Source organism: Siphateles boraxobius, unplaced genomic scaffold, assembly GCF_051911475.1.
Source record: "Siphateles boraxobius isolate OS27281-9 unplaced genomic scaffold, OSU_SipBor_1 296, whole genome shotgun sequence".
In the NCBI taxonomy this organism is placed as follows: domain Eukaryota; kingdom Metazoa; phylum Chordata; class Actinopteri; order Cypriniformes; family Leuciscidae; genus Siphateles; species Siphateles boraxobius.
In genome coordinates this window covers 1338258-1355000 of record NW_027508915.1, presented here as the reverse complement: position 1 = coordinate 1355000, position 16743 = coordinate 1338258, and the positions used below count along the sequence as shown (strand labels likewise).

The following is a 16743-nucleotide window of genomic DNA, read 5'->3' as shown; positions in this document are numbered from 1 at the left end:
ACATTGCCCAATTTTGGCAGCAGTTTTCGCTTACGGCCATACCACCTTGGTCACGCCCGATCTCGTCTGATCTCGGAAGCTAAGCAGGGTCGGGCCTGGTTAGTACTTGGATGGAGACCGCCTGGGAATACCAGGTGCTGTAAGCTTTTTTGATTTAAAAAAAAAAAGAGTCCCTGAGCTTCTTCAGAAAGCCTTTAAAAGTCTCTGAGATTCTTCAGAGAGCATGAAAGAGTTTGAGTTTTTTCAAAAGTTCTTCTTACTTTAAAAAAAAGACTCACTGAGCTTCTTCAGAAAGCCTTTAAAAGTCTCTGAGATTCTTCAGAGAGCATGAAAGAGTTTGAGTTTTTTCAAAAGTTCTTCTTAGTTTAAAAAAAAAGACTCACTGAGCTTCTGCAGAAAGCCTTTAAAAGTCTCTGAGATTCTTCAGAGAGCATGAAAGAGTTTGAGTTTTTTCAAAAGTTCTTCTTAGTTTAAAAAAAAAGACTCACTGAGCTTCTTCAGAAAGCCTTTAAAAGTCTCTGAGATTCTTCAGAGAGCATGAAAGAGTTTGAGTTTTTTCAAAAGTTCTTCTTAGTTTTCTTCATTAATGGTCTAACCTTTTAAATTGCCCAATTTTGGCAGCAGTTTTCGCTTACGGCCATACCACCTTGGTCACGCCCGATCTCGTCTGATCTCGGAAGCTAAGCAGGGTCGGGCCTGGTTAGTACTTGGATGGGAGACCGCCTGGGAATACCAGGTGCTGTAAGCTTTTTTGATTTAAAAAAAAAAAAGAGTCCCTGAGCTTCTTCAGAAAGCCTTTAAAAGTCTCTGAGATTCTTCAGAGAGCATGAAAGAGTTTGAGTTTTTTCAAAAGTTCTTCTTACTTAAAAAAAAGACTCACTGAGCTTCTTCAGAAAGCCTTTAAAAGTCTCTGAGATTCTTCAGAGAGCATGAAAGAGTTTGAGTTTTTTCAAAAGTTCTTCTTACTTTAAAAAAAAGACTCACTGAGCTTCTTCAGAAAGCCTTTAAAAGTCTCTGAGATTCTTCAGAGAGCATGAAAGAGTTTGAGTTTTTTCAAAAGTTCTTCTTAGTTTAAAAAAAAAGACTGCAGAAAGCCTTTAAAAGTCTCTGAGATTCTTCAGAGAGCATGAAAGAGTTTGAGTTTTTTCAAAAGTTCTTCTTAGTTTAAAAAAAAAGACTCACTGAGCTTCTTCAGAAAGCCTTTAAAAGTCTCTGAGATTCTTCAGAGAGCATGAAAGAGTTTGAGTTTTTTCAAAAGTTCTTCTTAGTTTTCTTCATTAATGGTCTAACCTTTTAAATTGCCCAATTTTGGCAGCAGTTTTCGCTTACGGCCATACCACCTTGGTCACGCCCGATCTCGTCTGATCTCGGAAGCTAAGCAGGGTCGGGCCTGGTTAGTACTTGGATGGGAGACCGCCTGGGAATACCAGGTGCTGTAAGCTTTTTTGATTTAAAAAAAAAAAAAGAGTCCCTGAGCTTCTTCAGAAAGCCTTTAAAAGTCTTTGAGATTCTTCAGAGAGCATGAAAGAGTTTGAGTTTTTTCAAAAGTTCTTCTTACTTTAAAAAAAAGACTCACTGAGCTTCTTCAGAAAGCCTTTAAAAGTCTCTGAGATTCTTCAGAGAGCATGAAAGAGTTTGAGTTTTTTCAAAAGTTCTTCTTACTTAAAAAAAAAGACTCACTGAGCTTCTTCAGAAAGCCTTTAAAAGTCTCTGAGATTCTTCAGAGAGCATGAAAGAGTTTGAGTTTTTTCAAAAGTTCTTCTTAGTTTAAAAAAAAAGACTCACTGAGCTTCTGCAGAAAGCCTTTAAAAGTCTCTGAGATTCTTCAGAGAGCATGAAAGAGTTTGAGTTTTTTCAAAAGTTCTTCTTACTTTAAAAAAAAGACTCACTGAGCTTCTTCAGAAAGCCTTTAAAAGTCTCTGAGATTCTTCAGAGAGCATGAAAGAGTTTGAGTTTTTTCAAAAGTTCTTCTTAGTTTAAAAAAAAAGACTCACTGAGCTTCTGCAGAAAGCCTTTAAAAGTCTCTGAGATTCTTCAGAGAGCATGAAAGAGTTTGAGTTTTTTCAAAAGTTCTTCTTAGTTTAAAAAAAAAGACTCACTGAGCTTCTTCAGAAAGCCTTTAAAAGTCTCTGAGATTCTTCAGAGAGCATGAAAGAGTTTGAGTTTTTTCAAAAGTTCTTCTTAGTTTTCTTCATTAATGGTCTAACCTTTTAACTAGCCCAATTTTGGCAGCAGTTTTCGCTTACGGCCATACCACCTTGGTCACGCCCGATCTCGTCTGATCTCGGAAGCTAAGCAGGGTCGGGCCTGGTTAGTACTTGGATGGGAGACCGCCTGGGAATACCAGGTGCTGTAAGCTTTTTTGATTTAAAAAAAAAAAAAAAAAAAAGAGTCCCTGAGCTTCTTCAGAAAGCCTTTAAAAGTCTCTGAGATTCTTCAGAGAGCATGAAAGAGTTTGAGTTTTTTCAAAAGTTCTTCTTACTTTAACCTGTTAACCTTCAAGGCCACTTTTGAAAAATCCCCAGAAATGGCATACCCAAACTTAAACAGATACAGTTCATGAACCCTTTGCACTAAAAGCACAAGTATGATCTCATTTGAAAGCTGACACCTAGTAGTTTATTGTAAATGTAGAAATAATTATTGTCATAATGAAAAAAAAATGTTTAAATAGCTTCAAAGTTTTGTAAAGTTATTAGAAATTTACTTTCATGAAACATCTTCATAAAAATAAAATTGAAGTTGGCCCTGGAGCAATCTAGAAATGCACTGCAGCTAAAGCCATATGTGTGACCATTTTATATTTAAAATCTGAAAATGATAAGTCTAAAACTCTGTATTTAGTTAAATGTTTTTCAAGATCATGTCAAATTACTTTATTTTGATTAGACTCTAAAATGCAAACTGATGTTTAGTTATCTTCTGAGTCATCTAATCAGTCTATTGTCTCTATTATTTTGTGGTGCAAACGAGCCCCATTCAGTGTAAGTCTCCCCCTGCACACATTTACACCTCTCCAGACTGGTTATGGCTCTAAATATGCATTTCTTTTGTCTGCATTATAGCTACTAACGACTGGCTATTCACAGGCTATTCATAGGGTTTCAAACCCTAATTTCTTTTATCAAAGTTCTCACTAAATATTTGAAACTGGTATCAAATGCACTGAAACATTTCAGTAAGCATTCCTATTTAGAAAAAAATCATAAAACAATAACTGCTGGTGGCAGGTGCACCTGGGCTAGCTAGCATGTTAGCTTAGCACACCATCAATACACGACCATTTATGAGATTGAAACCATGTTTGTGCTCCAAACTTACTTTATAACGCAAGTCGAGTGTTTTAAATAATCTTCTGTGATCTAATTTGGCTTCAGATAAAAAAAAATCCGACAGAAAATTTATTATTTATAGTGTTCTGCACGATGATGAAATCTATATCGATTAGCATTGCATTATAAATATAATCTATTATTATGAAATACCTGGCATGGCTTGAAGAACACAGGTAACTCAAATATCATTGCAATCATGTTTATTGTCTTCAAAACATCTTTATCTGCATGTTACAGCGATCTCTGTCAGCTACTTTCTGTATCAGTGACGTCCTGGAATGTCACATGACTATGGGTCTTCTTCGTGATCCATATATGGACTGTTATTGTGCATATAGCGCCCTCAGGCTATTGGTATGAATTGAAAACACAGCACATCTCAGTAAGAAGCGATCATAATGATTACATCGACGCATTTGGGTATAAATTCAACAAATATTATTCCTGTCTATAGAAATATGATGTGAATCTATGAGAATATATCAATATTTCTCCAAGTCTGCACATTTTTGAGCTTAAGCCCTGAGGGACGATGTTTTGCGAATCGCTGTCATGACGACAGCTTGGAGTGTTTTTTATGAATGGACCAGCTGACGCTCATAATTCATATTAAAGGTATCGACTCATTTTTCCATTTCATAACTCCTGACACAAATTAAGACATAACTGTCACTATAAGTTTCTCAGAATACAATAGTGGTCAAATACTGAATCTTGAGTATTATATCTTTTTAATGATGTATAGTTTGTCAAGGTATAACATTAAATCTGATAGTAAATTTGAACTAAATAAAAAAAACCGCTTCAGTGCGCCGACGCTCTGGAAACGGTTAACAGGTTAAAAAAAAGACTCACTGAGCTTCTTCAGAAAGCCTTTAAAAGTCTCTGAGATTCTTCAGAGAGCATGAAAGAGTTTGAGTTTTTTCAAAAGTTCTTCTTAGTTTAAAAAAAAGACTCACTGAGCTTCTGCAGAAAGCCTTTAAAAGTCTCTGAGATTCTTCAGAGAGCATGAAAGAGTTTGAGTTTTTTCAAAAGTTCTTCTTAGTTTAAAAAAAAAGACTCACTGAGCTTCTTCAGAAAGCCTTTAAAAGTCTCTGAGATTCTTCAGAGAGCATGAAAGAGTTTGAGTTTTTTCAAAAGTTCTTCTTAGTTTTCTTCATTAATGGTCTAACCTTTTAACTAGCCCAATTTTGGCAGCAGTTTTCGCTTACGGCCATATCACCTTGGTCACGCCCGATCTCGTCTGATCTCGGAAGCTAAGCAGGGTCGGGCCTGGTTAGTACTTGGATGGGAGACCGCCTGGGAATACCAGGTGCTGTAAGCTTTTTTGATTTAAAAAAAAAAATAGTCCCTGAGCTTCTTCAGAAAGCCTTTAAAAGTCTTTGAGATTCTTCAGAGAGCATGAAAGAGTTTGAGTTTTTTCAAAAGTTCTTCTTACTTTAAAAAAAAAGACTCACTGAGCTTCTGCAGAAAGCCTTTAAAAGTCTCTGAGATTCTTCAGAGAGCATGAAATAGTTTGAGTTTTTTCAAAAGTTCTTCTTAGTTTAAAAAAAAAGACTCACTGAGCTTCTTCAGAAAGCCTTTAAAAGTCTCTGAGATTCTTCAGAGAGCATGAAAGAGTTTGAGTTTTTTCAAAAGTTCTTCTTAGTTTTCTTCATTAATGGTCTAACCTTTTAACTAGCCCAATTTTGGCAGCAGTTTTCGCTTACGGCCATACCACCTTGGTCACGCCCGATCTCGTCTGATCTCTGAAGCTAAGCAGGGTCGGGCCTGGTTAGTACTTGGATGGGAGACCGCCTGGGAATACCAGGTGCTGTAAGCTTTTTTGATTTAAAAAAAAAAAGAGTCCCTGAGCTTCTTCAGAAAGCCTTTAAAAGTCTCTGAGATTCTTCAGAGAGCATGAAAGAGTTTGAGTTTTTTCAAAAGTTCCTCTTAGTTTAAAAAAAAAGACTCACTGAGCTTCTTCAGAAAGCCTTTAAAAGTCTCTGAGATTCTTCAGAGAGCATGAAAGAGTTTGAGTTTTTTCAAAAGTTCTTCTTAGTTTTCTTCATTAATGGTCTAACCTTTTAAATTGCCCAATTTTGGCAGCAGTTTTCGCTTACGGCCATACCACCTTGGTCACGCCCGATCTCGTCTGATCTCGGAAGCTAAGCAGGGTCGGGCCTGGTTAGTACTTGGATGGGAGACCGCCTGGGAATACCAGGTGCTGTAAGCTTTTTTGATTTAAAAAAAAAAGAGTCCCTGAGCTTCTTCAGAAAGCCTTTAAAAGTCTTTGAGATTCTTCAGAGAGCATGAAAGAGTTTGAGTTTTTTCAAAAGTTCTTCTTACTTTAAAAAAAAGACTCACTGAGCTTCTTCAGAAAGCCTTTAAAAGTCTCTGAGATTCTTCAGAGAGCATGAAAGAGTTTGAGTTTTTTCAAAAGTTCCTCTTAGTTTAAAAAAAAAGACTCACTGAGCTTCTGCAGAAAGCCTTTAAAAGTCTCTGAGATTCTTCAGAGAGCATGAAAGAGTTTCAGTTTTTTCAAAAGTTCTTCTTAGTTTAAAAAAAAGACTCACTGAGCTTCTTCAGAAAGCCTTTAAAAGTCTCTGAGATTCTACAGAGAGTATGAAAGAGTTTGAGTTTTTTCAAAAGTTCTTCTTAGTTTTCTTCATTAATGGTCTAACCTTTTAAATAGCCCAATTTTGGCAGCAGTTTTCGCTTACGGCCATACCACCTTGGTCACGCCCGATCTCGTCTGATCTCGGAAGCTAAGCAGGGTCGGGCCTGGTTAGTACTTGGATGGGAGACCGCCTGGGAATACCAGGTGCTGTAAGCTTTTTTGATTTAAAAAAAAAAAAAAAAAAAAAGAGTCCCTGAGCTTCTTCAGAAAGCCTTTAAAAGTCTCTGAGATTCTTCAAAGAGCATGAAAGAGTTTGAGTTTTTTCAAAAGTTCTTCTTACTTTAAAAAAAAGACTCACTGAGCTTCTTCAGAAAGCCTTTAAAAGTCTCTGAGATTCTTCAGAGAGCATGAAAGAGTTTGAGTTTTTTCAAAAGTTCTTCTTAGTTTAAAAAAAAAGACTCACTGAGCTTCTGCAGAAAGCCTTTAAAAGTCTCTGAGATTCTTCAGAGAGCATGAAAGAGTTTGAGTTCTCTTACGAGAGTATCTCTCGTACTGCGTAATATCTTACGCTATGGGGAAAACCTCTTTTCCACGAGATATTGAAGCCAAAAATTATCCTTTAATTTTGATTAATGTAAAACGCTGTGCGGCAGCGTGCATACGTAGGCAAGACGGCTCGCGCGCCTATTGGCTGCCCTGCGGCAACAGCAGCAAGCCTATCGAGAGAGGCCCTGCGTGACGTGACATCCAATGGGGGTGCTTCGCGCCCATTTCGTCGCGTCCCGCCAGAATAGGCGTGGCCTTGGCCTATAAATACGCTCGACAGGCTGATACAAACTGATTTTCAACTCTTCAGCGAAGCACTACTGCATCGCTGGATCCGGAGTGAGAAGCCGCGCCGTCTGATTGTAAGCCTTCTGCGGGACGAGCCTTCGAGCCTGAAGTCGCTGGCCTACACCTCGCCGCCTTCAGCCGCCGTACCTGCTACGCTTTCCGGCGTTCATATCCTTTTCACTGCTGAGTGTGTGTTCGCCGCTGCGACTCACACTCTATCTCTGTTTTGTATCTGTTCTAAAAGAGCAAGCGTCTTTTTGAAGACGCTTCGTTCCTGTGGAACTATTTGCCATGGTGACTCTGAGGACTTGCCTGGCATTTTCTCTCCGAGTCTGCACTCCCGCCCGCTGTAGTGCCGCGCCGCAAAGCGCCGTATTCAGCGGGTCCTCGAGCCTTCTCCAGCCCGTGAAAGCTCGCCGGTTCGCCCGCCAGCTTCACCAGCTTCAATCGAGTCGCTCACTGACGGACAACGGCCGCCGCGCGCCGCCGCTTCCGCCATTAGTGACGACAAGATAGCTGCATCGGTAGAGGAGGCCAGCTATTGCCATGGTGAGTGAGACTCCCGCCCGCTGTAGTGCCGCGCCGCAAAGCGCCGTACTCAGCGGGTCCCTGATCCTTCTCCAGCCGTGAAAGCTCGCCGGTTCGCCCGCCAGCTTCACCAGCTTCAATCGAGTCGCTCACTGACGGACAACGGCCGCCGCGCGCCGCCGCTTCCGCCATTAATGACGACGAGATAGCTGCATCTGTAGAGGAGGCCAGCTGCTATATCCCCGCGTCGGACAGTGAGGATTGGGCGAGCTCTGTGGATCTCCCCCTTCTGCCCGCGAGTCGTCAGGGAAACGGGCCAGCATTAAACCGCGGCTAGCTTTTCTTTACGTTATAAGAAAGCTACCCCGCCCCCCGTGGGCATGCGTCATCGGCGAAATGAGGATAGAGTGTATTTTTAGTCCCGCCGAGGCCGGACCAATCTCCATTCCTCAAACATTTCTCAGTTCCTCTTAGTTTGAGCGGCTGAAAATGTCAATATTGCAGCTATGAGCCTGTTGTATAACACGCACGCATGCAAACAAACGCCAACACACACAAAACTGTGATGACGCTCTATTATGTGGTCGAGCTATTTTAGGCTTTTGTCGTTTCCCCCTGTGGTTCAGTGGCGAAACCTACAGCCATCGCACGGGAGACCCGTGTTCGATCCCAGCTCTCGCAGCAGATAAAATTTAGTCTCGCCAGACTTGCACTGATACTTTTCGCTCGTTCAGTTCCAAGAAAATGTGACTGTTCCAGTGTATTTTGCAGTAAACAAGCCGGTACCATGGCCCGCTTGCCTGCACACAAATGCTGTTTCCACGGCGACCCTGAAAAATCATATAAGCAATGTATTGTCTGGTATTCCGGCCACAGCCGATGGTGTTTTGAGTGTAATGAAAATGCCCACAGCCCAGTGTTCATTTCTACACACAAACACAGCCCGCCACAGTGCAGGGCTCGCACATATGAAATCGACTCATGTCAATTGTGCATTAAATGTAGTGAATGTGCCCACAACCCAGTGCCCACAAACACTATACGCTGCATGTGCCACGTTTTCTGTAAAACGAAACCAACACACATACAGTCAGCTAAGACCCACGGTGTTTAAGTCTCGCCGCGGCCAGACTCCACCGAAACCTCTCGCTCGTTCAGTTCCAAACAATGTGACTGTTCCAGTGTATTTCGCAGTAAACAAGCCGGTACCACAGCCCGCTTGCCTGCACATTAACGCCATTTTTACGGCGACCCAGATAAATCCAATAAAGAGTGTATTTTCTGGTGTCCCGGCCATAGCCGATGGTGTTATGAGTGTTGTAAGAATGCCCACGTCACAGTGCCCATTCCCACACACAGACACAGCCCGCCACAGTTCAGGGCTAGCACAAATAAAATCGACTCATGTCGATTGTGCAAACGTAGTGAATGTGCCCACGACACAGTGCCCACAAACACTACACAGTTCGTGTCCCACGGTTTCTGTAAAAACGAAACCAACACATATTCAGTCAGCGCAAGCCGACTGTGTTTTCAGTGCAGTAAATGTGCCCGCTGTCCCGCGCCCACATTCACTCACAGACACGCTGAACCCTACGGGGTTTGTCCCGCTCGTTCTCTCTCCACAATTTGTCATAGAGAAAGCGAGTGCGAACAGGCTGCCCGCCGTGATCGGCGCGCCCCCCGCCTCGCGCACTTTAAACACAGTGTTCATGTCTCAGCACACCGAAGCTCTGCAGCCGCCGCTGTGCCGCGGCCAGAGCCCGGATATCATTCTGCCTCTAGCTATCCACGCGAATGCATGGGCAATGCTTCCCGGGGTATCAGAATCGGTGTTGAACACTATAAAGAGAGGCTATTCGCTACAGTTCGCTCGACGTCCCCGCCGTTGCACGGCGCGTGTCGAAACCACAGTGGACAATGAAGTATCTCATCTACTTCGAACCGAAATAGTGAAACTACTGAGCAAAGGGGCCATAGAACCTTTATCTCAGGCTCAGAGCGAAGGGGGTGTATACAGTAGATATTTTCTGGTACCGAAAAAAGACGGGGGTCTCAGACCCATTCTAGATCTGCGACAATTGAACAAAGCGCTTCTGAAACGCAAGTTCAAAATGCTGACAACCAGCAAAATCCTCGCGCACGTGCGCCAGGGAGACTGGTTCATGTCAATAGATCTGAAAGACGCCTATTTCCAAATACAGATTGCGTCACGTCACAGGCGATTCTTGAGATTCGCCTTCGAGGGCCAGGCATATCAATACACAGTCCTACCGTTCGGCCTGTCTCCAGCACCCCGTATATTCACGAAGTGCATGGACGCGGCTCTCGCACCCCTGAGACTTCAGGGCATGCGAATTTTGAACTACTTGGACGACTGGTTGATTCTAGCTCGATCACGATCAGAGCTCATAGAACACAAGACCGCATTACTCGAGCATCTCGAGAATTTGGGTCTCACAGTCAATTGGGCGAAGAGTTCGCTGTCTCCCAGCCAGAAAATCTCCTTTCTGGGAACAGTGATGGACTCGCTGTCTATGACAGCACGTCTGTCGCCGGAGCAAGGACTGAACATTCAGCGCGCCGTGAAATCCTTCCGCCGCGGCCCTATAGTCCAGCTCAAACGGTTTCAGAAAATGCTGGGCCTCATGGCCTCAGCATCTTCAGTACTTCAGCTGGGCCTGCTTCGCATGCGCCCACTGCAGTTATGGCTGAAAGCACGAGTTCCGCCCGGGGCTTGGGCCGCTGGTCTGTTTCGCCTCAGGGTCGACAGGAAATGCGTCTCGGCTCTGAAACCTTGAAAAAAGCCGACTGGTACCAGTCAGGCGTGAGTCTGGGGACTCCCTCGAGTGTGATGGTGGTGTCCACGGACGCCTCCACCTCGGGGTGGGGAGCGCTGCTCGAGGGCAGACCGTTCTTTGGCCAGTGGTCAGAACGGGAGAAGCTCCTACACATAAACTGTCTAGAAATGCTGGCAGTAGACAACGCGCTAAGGCGTTTTTGTCCCCAGATAAAAGGCCGCCACGTCTTAGTCCGGTCGGACAACATGTCAGTGGTGGCGTACATAAATCACCAGGGCGGCGTCAGGTCCTGAAGCCTTTACAGGCTGACGAAACGCTTCCCTGGGCTGGGCTCAGCACAACCTGCTTTCACTGAAAGCAGCGCATGTGCCTGGTCACCTGAATCTTGGACCAGACAGACTGTCCAGAAACAATGTCCAAGCAGGGGAATGGTCGCTGCACCCGCAGACGATCCAACTGCTGTGGGAGACATTCGGCAGAGCGCAGGTGGACCTGTTCGCGTCCCAGGAAAACGCTCACTGTCCGAACTTTTTCTCCAAGAGCAGGGACGCGCTGGCCCACGTATGGCCCCGACGCCCCCTCTATGCTTTACCCCCCGTCTCGCTCCTGCCTCAAGTGCTGGAACGAATCAGGGAAAATGGATGCCCAGTGCTGCTCGTGGCTCCGCTATGGACGAACCAAACCTGGTTCCCAGTCCTGATGCAGCTGGCCAGCACTGCCCCGTGGCCGATACCGGTGAGGAGAGACCTCCTCTCTCAGGCAAAGGGCTCGATTTGGCATCCTCGCCCGGAGTTATGGTCCCTACATGTGTGGGCCATCAACGGGTACCCGCTAACCTCCCGGAGGGAGTGTTAAACACGATCACGCAGGCTAGGGCCCCGTCTACTAGACGGCTCTACTCCTCGAAATGGTCAGTGTTCTCTACCTGGTGTCAAGCTCAGGGCTTTTCACCCGTAGACTGCGGGGTTACGGAAGTGCTCTCCTTCCTTCAGGAGCTGCTGGATAAGGGTAGAACCCCGTCCACGCTCAAAGTATACGTGGCGGCCATAGCGGCGTTTGCAAAACCGACGTCTGGCCAGTCACTGGGGAAGAACGACCTCGTCGTGCGATTCCTCAGGGGAGCTCGGAGGCTGAATCCTTCCAGACCTCCCTCAGTCCCTATGTGGGACCTTTCTACGGTTCTGGAAGCCCTGAAAGGTGCCCCATTCGAGCCAATCCATTTGTCAGACATGAAGCACCTGTCTTTCAAAACGGTATTTCTTGTGGCTCTTGCTTCAATGAAGCGCGTGGGGGACTTGCAAGCGCTTTCAGTAAGCGCGTCCTGTATTGAGTTTGGGCCTAATGACTCAAAAGTCATACTCAAACCAAGGCACGGGTACGTGCCAAAATCCCTCAACACACCGTTCAGGGCCCAGGTTATTTCCCTGTGCGCCCTCCCGGTGAACAATGAGGAAGCGGATGCTAATCTCCTTTGCCCCGTCAGGCCGCTGAGGGCTTATGTGTCCCGCTCGTCTGTCTTCAGGCAGACCGAGCAGCTCTTTGTTTTGTTTGGCGGACGCTCCAAGGGACTGGCCGCATCAAAACAGAGCCTATCCAGATGGATAGTCGATGCCATAGTGCTGGCTTACACTTCTAAGGGCCTGCAGTGTCCTTTGGGTGTCAGAGCGCACTCCACGAGAGGCGTGGCCTCTTCGTGGGCGTGGTCTAGTGGGATTTCCTTGCATGATATCTGTATGGCGGCGGGCTGGGCCTCGCCGTCTACATTTATAAGGTTCTATAACCTAGAAGTTCCCGCCTTACAGGCCAAGCTGCTGTCGGTCTAGAATTCAGTACTATCTGTCCCGCTGCGCCGGCGCAGAATGCTGAGTTTTGATTGAGTATCGCTCACTGATCGATGGAACAGCTCCATGGGTGTTGAATAGCCCGTATTTTTCCCCAGTTCAGGCTGAACGCGTTCACCCTGTCTGCGGGATATACTGTTGACATAACTAGCTCCTATGGGATGCTATTTCGTGGGGAATGATGCTGGTAGCCTCTCTTCTCCGACTCTCTGTGAGTCTACGGTGATTATGCACTATATGAGCCCCGGGCTACTGCCCTTGGGACTTTGGTGTCGGATCCCAGTACGCACGGCGTCTTACATTGTGTTCCCCATAGCGTAAGATATTACGCAGTACGAGAGATACTCTCGTAAGAGAACGTACTCGGTTACTAACGTAACCTCGGTTCTCTCTAGAGAGGGAACGAGTACTGCGTATCTTGCCGTGCATACAACAGCGCTGGTTCGCTTCAGCGTTGAAAACCAGTTTGTATCAGCCTGTCGAGCGTATTTATAGGCCAAGGCCACGCCTATTCTGGCGGGACGCGACGAAATGGGCGCGAAGCACCCCCATTGGATGTCACGTCACGCAGGGCCTCTCTCGATAGGCTTGCTGCTGTTGCCGCAGGGCAGCCAATAGGCGCGCGAGCCGTCTTGCCTACGTCTGCACGCTGCCGCACAGCGTTTTACATTAATCAAAATTAAAGGATAATTTTTGGCTTCAATATCTCGTGGAAAAGAGGTTTTCCCCATAGCGTAAGATATTACGCAGTACTCGTTCCCTCTCTAGAGAGAACCGAGGTTACGTTAGTAACCGAGTACGTTTTTTCAAAAGTTCTTCTTAGTTTAAAAAAAAAGACTCACTGAGCTTCTTCAGAAAGCCTTTAAAAGTCTCTGAGATTCTTCAGAGAGCATGAAAGAGTTTGAGTTTTTTCAAAAGTTCTTCTTAGTTTTCTTCATTAATGGTCTAACCTTTTAAATTGCCCAATTTTGGCAGCAGTTTTCGCTTACGGCCATACCACCTTGGTCACGCCCGATCTCGTCTGATCTCGGAAGCTAAGCAGGGTCGGGCCTGGTTAGTACTTGGATGGGAGACCGCCTGGGAATACCAGGTGCTGTAAGCTTTTTTGATTTAAAAAAAAAAAAAAGAGTCCCTGAGCTTCTTCAGAAAGCCTTTAAAAGTCTTTGAGATTCTTCAGAGAGCATGAAAGAGTTTGAGTTTTTTCAAAAGTTCTTCTTACTTTAAAAAAAAGACTCACTGAGCTTCTTCAGAAAGCCTTTAAAAGTCTCTGAGATTCTTCAGAGAGCAGGAAAGAGTTTGAGTTTTTTCAAAAGTTCTTCTTAGTTTAAAAAAAAAGACTCACTGAGCTTCTGCAGAAAGCCTTTAAAAGTCTCTGAGATTCTTCAGAGAGCATGAAAGAGTTTGAGTTTTTTCAAAAGTTCTTCTTAGTTTAAAAAAAAAGACTCACTGAGCTTCTTCAGAAAGCCTTTAAAAGTCTCTGAGATTCTTCAGAGAGCATGAAAGAGTTTGAGTTTTTTCAAAAGTTCTTCTTAGTTTTCTTCATTAATGGTCTAACCTTTTAAATTGCCCAATTTTGGCAGCAGTTTTCGCTTACGGCCATACCACCTTGGTCACGCCCGATCTCGTCTGATCTCGGAAGCTAAGCAGGGTCGGGCCTGGTTAGTACTTGGATGGGAGACCGCCTGGGAATACCAGGTGCTGTAAGCTTTTTTGATTTAAAAAAAAAAAAGAGTCCCTGAGCTTCTTCAGAAAGCCTTTAAAAGTCTCTGAGATTCTTCAGAGAGCATGAAAGAGTTTGAGTTTTTTCAAAAGTTCCTCTTAGTTTAAAAAAAAAGACTCACTGAGCTTCTGCAGAAAGCCTTTAAAAGTCTCTGAGATTCTTCAGAGAGCATGAAAGAGTTTGAGTTTTTTCAAAAGTTCTTCTTAGTTTAAAAAAAAGACTCACTGAGCTTCTTCAGAAAGCCTTTAAAAGTCTCTGAGATTCTACAGAGAGTATGAAAGAGTTTGAGTTTTTTCAAAAGTTCTTCTTAGTTTTCTTCATTAATGGTCTAACCTTTTAAATAGCCCAATTTTGGCAGCAGTTTTCGCTTACGGCCATACCACCTTGGTCACGCCCGATCTCGTCTGATCTCGGAAGCTAAGCAGGGTCGGGCCTGGTTAGTACTTGGATGGGAGACCGCCTGGGAATACCAGGTGCTGTAAGCTTTTTTGATTTAAAAAAAAAAAGAGTCCCTGAGCTTCTTCAGAAAGCCTTTAAAAGTCTCTGAGATTCTTCAGAGAGCATGAAAGAGTTTGAGTTTTTTCAAAAGTTCTTCTTACTTTAAAAAAAAGACTCACTGAGCTTCTTCAGAAAGCCTTTAAAAGTCTCTGAGATTCTTCAGACAGCATGAAAGAGTTTGAGTTTTTTCAAAAGTTCTTCTTAGTTTAAAAAAAAAGACTCACTGAGCTTCTGCAGAAAGCCTTTAAAAGTCTCTGAGATTCTTCAGAGAGCATGAAAGAGTTTGAGTTTTTTCAAAAGTTCTTCTTAGTTTAAAAAAAAAAGACTCACTGAGCTTCTTCAGAAAGCCTTTAAAAGTCTCTGAGATTCTTCAGAGAGCATGAAAGAGTTTGAGTTTTTTCAAAAGTTCTTCTTAGTTTTCTTCATTAATGGTCTAACCTTTTAAATTGCCCAATTTTGGCAGCAGTTTTCGCTTACGGCCATACCACCTTGGTCACGCCCGATCTCGTCTGATCTCGGAAGCTAAGCAGGGTCGGGCCTGGTTAGTACTTGGATGGGAGACCGCCTGGGAATACCAGGTGCTGTAAGCTTTTTTGATTTAAAAAAAAAAAAGAGTCCCTGAGCTTCTTCAGAAAGCCTTTAAAAGTCTCTGAGATTCTTCAGAGAGCATGAAAGAGTTTGAGTTTTTTCAAAAGTTCCTCTTAGTTTAAAAAAAAAGACTCACTGAGCTTCTGCAGAAAGCCTTTAAAAGTCTCTGAGATTCTTCAGAGAGCATGAAAGAGTTTGAGTTTTTTCAAAAGTTCTTCTTAGTTTAAAAAAAAGACTCACTGAGCTTCTTCAGAAAGCCTTTAAAAGTCTCTGAGATTCTACAGAGAGTATGAAAGAGTTTGAGTTTTTTCAAAAGTTCTTCTTAGTTTTCTTCATTAATGGTCTAACCTTTTAAATAGCCCAATTTTGGCAGCAGTTTTCGCTTACGGCCATACCACCTTGGTCACGCCCGATCTCGTCTGATCTCGGAAGCTAAGCAGGGTCGGGCCTGGTTAGTACTTGGATGGGAGACCGCCTGGGAATACCAGGTGCTGTAAGCTTTTTTGATTTAAAAAAAAAAGAGTCCCTGAGCTTCTTCAGAAAGCCTTTAAAAGTCTCTGAGATTCTTCAGAGAGCATGAAAGAGTTTGAGTTTTTTCAAAAGTTCTTCTTACTTTAAAAAAAAGACTCACTGAGCTTCTTCAGAAAGCCTTTAAAAGTCTCTGAGATTCTTCAGAGAGCATGAAAGAGTTTGAGTTTTTTCAAAAGTTCTTCTTAGTTTAAAAAAAAGACTCACTGAGCTTCTGCAGAAAGCCTTTAAAAGTCTCTGAGATTCTTCAGAGAGCATGAAAGAGTTTGAGTTTTTTCAAAAGTTCTTCTTAGTTTAAAAAAAAAGACTCACTGAGCTTCTTCAGAAAGCCTTTAAAAGTCTCTGAGATTCTTCAGAGAGCATGAAAGAGTTTGAGTTTTTTCAAAAGTTCTTCTTAGTTTTCTTCATTAATGGTCTAACCTTTTAAATTGCCCAATTTTGGCAGCAGTTTTCGCTTACGGCCATACCACCTTGGTCACGCCCGATCTCGTCTGATCTCGGAAGCTAAGCAGGGTCGGGCCTGGTTAGTACTTGGATGGGAGACCGCCTGGGAATACCAGGTGCTGTAAGCTTTTTTGATTTAAAAAAAAAAAGAGTCCCTGAGCTTCTTCAGAAAGCCTTTAAAAGTCTCTGAGATTCTTCAGAGAGCATGAAAGAGTTTGAGTTTTTTCAAAAGTTCTTCTTACTTTAAAAAAAAGACTCACTGAGCTTCTTCAGAAAGCCTTTAAAAGTCTCTGAGATTCTTCAGAGAGCATGAAAGAGTTTGAGTTTTTTCAAAAGTTCTTCTTAGTTTAAAAAAAAGACTCACTGAGCTTCTGCAGAAAGCCTTTAAAAGTCTCTGAGATTCTTCAGAGAGCATGAAAGAGTTTGAGTTTTTTCAAAAGTTCTTCTTAGTTTAAAAAAAAAGACTCACTGAGCTTCTTCAGAAAGCCTTTAAAAGTCTCTGAGATTCTTCAGAGAGCATGAAAGAGTTTGAGTTTTTTCAAAAGTTCTTCTTAGTTTTCTTCATTAATGGTCTAACCTTTTAAATTGCCCAATTTTGGCAGCAGTTTTCGCTTACGGCCATACCACCTTGGTCACGCCCGATCTCGTCTGATCTCGGAAGCTAAGCAGGGTCGGGCCTGGTTAGTACTTGGATGGGAGACCGCCTGGGAATACCAGGTGCTGTAAGCTTTTTTGATTTAAAAAAAAAAAAAAAAAAAAAGAGTCCCTGAGCTTCTTCAGAAAGCCTTTAAAAGTCTTTGAGATTCTTCAGAGAGCATGAAAGAGTTTGAGTTTTTTCAAAAGTTCTTCTTACTTTAAAAAAAAGACTCACTGAGCTTCTTCAGAAAGCCTTTAAAAGTCTCTGAGATTCTTCAGAGAGCATGAAAGAGTTTGAGTTTTTTCAAAAGTTCTTCTTACTTTAAAAAAAAGACTCACTGAGCTTCTTCAGAAAGCCTTTAAAAGTCTCTGAGATTCTTCAGAGAGCATG

The 16743-nt window shown here is 43.4% G+C and overlaps 15 non-coding genes across 15 annotated transcripts; all 15 read left to right on the top strand.

Annotated features, from left to right (window-relative positions):
- Nucleotides 1-28: 28 nt before the first annotated feature.
- On the top strand, nt 29-146 carry LOC143756253 (5S ribosomal RNA). Its single transcript, XR_013209960.1, has one exon. It is a non-coding gene; the product is annotated as a 5S ribosomal RNA (ribosomal RNA).
- Nucleotides 147-629: 483 nt separating this feature from the next.
- Nucleotides 630-748, top strand: LOC143755858 (5S ribosomal RNA). The gene has a single exon (XR_013209585.1). It is a non-coding gene; the product is annotated as a 5S ribosomal RNA (ribosomal RNA).
- Nucleotides 749-1323: 575 nt separating this feature from the next.
- Nucleotides 1324-1442, top strand: LOC143755857 (5S ribosomal RNA). The gene has a single exon (XR_013209584.1). It is a non-coding gene; the product is annotated as a 5S ribosomal RNA (ribosomal RNA).
- Nucleotides 1443-2240: 798 nt separating this feature from the next.
- LOC143755856 (5S ribosomal RNA) lies at nt 2241-2359 on the top strand. Its single transcript, XR_013209583.1, has one exon. It is a non-coding gene; the product is annotated as a 5S ribosomal RNA (ribosomal RNA).
- A 2181-nt stretch (nt 2360-4540) lies between these two features.
- Nucleotides 4541-4659, top strand: LOC143756075 (5S ribosomal RNA). Its single transcript, XR_013209790.1, has one exon. It is a non-coding gene; the product is annotated as a 5S ribosomal RNA (ribosomal RNA).
- Nucleotides 4660-5038: 379 nt separating this feature from the next.
- On the top strand, nt 5039-5157 carry LOC143756196 (5S ribosomal RNA). Its single transcript, XR_013209907.1, has one exon. It is a non-coding gene; the product is annotated as a 5S ribosomal RNA (ribosomal RNA).
- A 274-nt stretch (nt 5158-5431) lies between these two features.
- On the top strand, nt 5432-5550 carry LOC143755854 (5S ribosomal RNA). Its single transcript, XR_013209581.1, has one exon. It is a non-coding gene; the product is annotated as a 5S ribosomal RNA (ribosomal RNA).
- A 481-nt stretch (nt 5551-6031) lies between these two features.
- On the top strand, nt 6032-6150 carry LOC143755853 (5S ribosomal RNA). The gene has a single exon (XR_013209580.1). It is a non-coding gene; the product is annotated as a 5S ribosomal RNA (ribosomal RNA).
- A 6771-nt stretch (nt 6151-12921) lies between these two features.
- On the top strand, nt 12922-13040 carry LOC143755852 (5S ribosomal RNA). Its single transcript, XR_013209579.1, has one exon. It is a non-coding gene; the product is annotated as a 5S ribosomal RNA (ribosomal RNA).
- A 486-nt stretch (nt 13041-13526) lies between these two features.
- Nucleotides 13527-13645, top strand: LOC143755850 (5S ribosomal RNA). The gene has a single exon (XR_013209578.1). It is a non-coding gene; the product is annotated as a 5S ribosomal RNA (ribosomal RNA).
- A 379-nt stretch (nt 13646-14024) lies between these two features.
- On the top strand, nt 14025-14143 carry LOC143755849 (5S ribosomal RNA). Its single transcript, XR_013209576.1, has one exon. It is a non-coding gene; the product is annotated as a 5S ribosomal RNA (ribosomal RNA).
- Nucleotides 14144-14627: 484 nt separating this feature from the next.
- Nucleotides 14628-14746, top strand: LOC143755848 (5S ribosomal RNA). Its single transcript, XR_013209575.1, has one exon. It is a non-coding gene; the product is annotated as a 5S ribosomal RNA (ribosomal RNA).
- Nucleotides 14747-15125: 379 nt separating this feature from the next.
- On the top strand, nt 15126-15244 carry LOC143755847 (5S ribosomal RNA). The gene has a single exon (XR_013209574.1). It is a non-coding gene; the product is annotated as a 5S ribosomal RNA (ribosomal RNA).
- A 481-nt stretch (nt 15245-15725) lies between these two features.
- On the top strand, nt 15726-15844 carry LOC143755846 (5S ribosomal RNA). Its single transcript, XR_013209573.1, has one exon. It is a non-coding gene; the product is annotated as a 5S ribosomal RNA (ribosomal RNA).
- Nucleotides 15845-16326: 482 nt separating this feature from the next.
- On the top strand, nt 16327-16445 carry LOC143755845 (5S ribosomal RNA). Its single transcript, XR_013209572.1, has one exon. It is a non-coding gene; the product is annotated as a 5S ribosomal RNA (ribosomal RNA).
- The last annotated feature ends 298 nt before the right edge of the window (nt 16446-16743 follow it).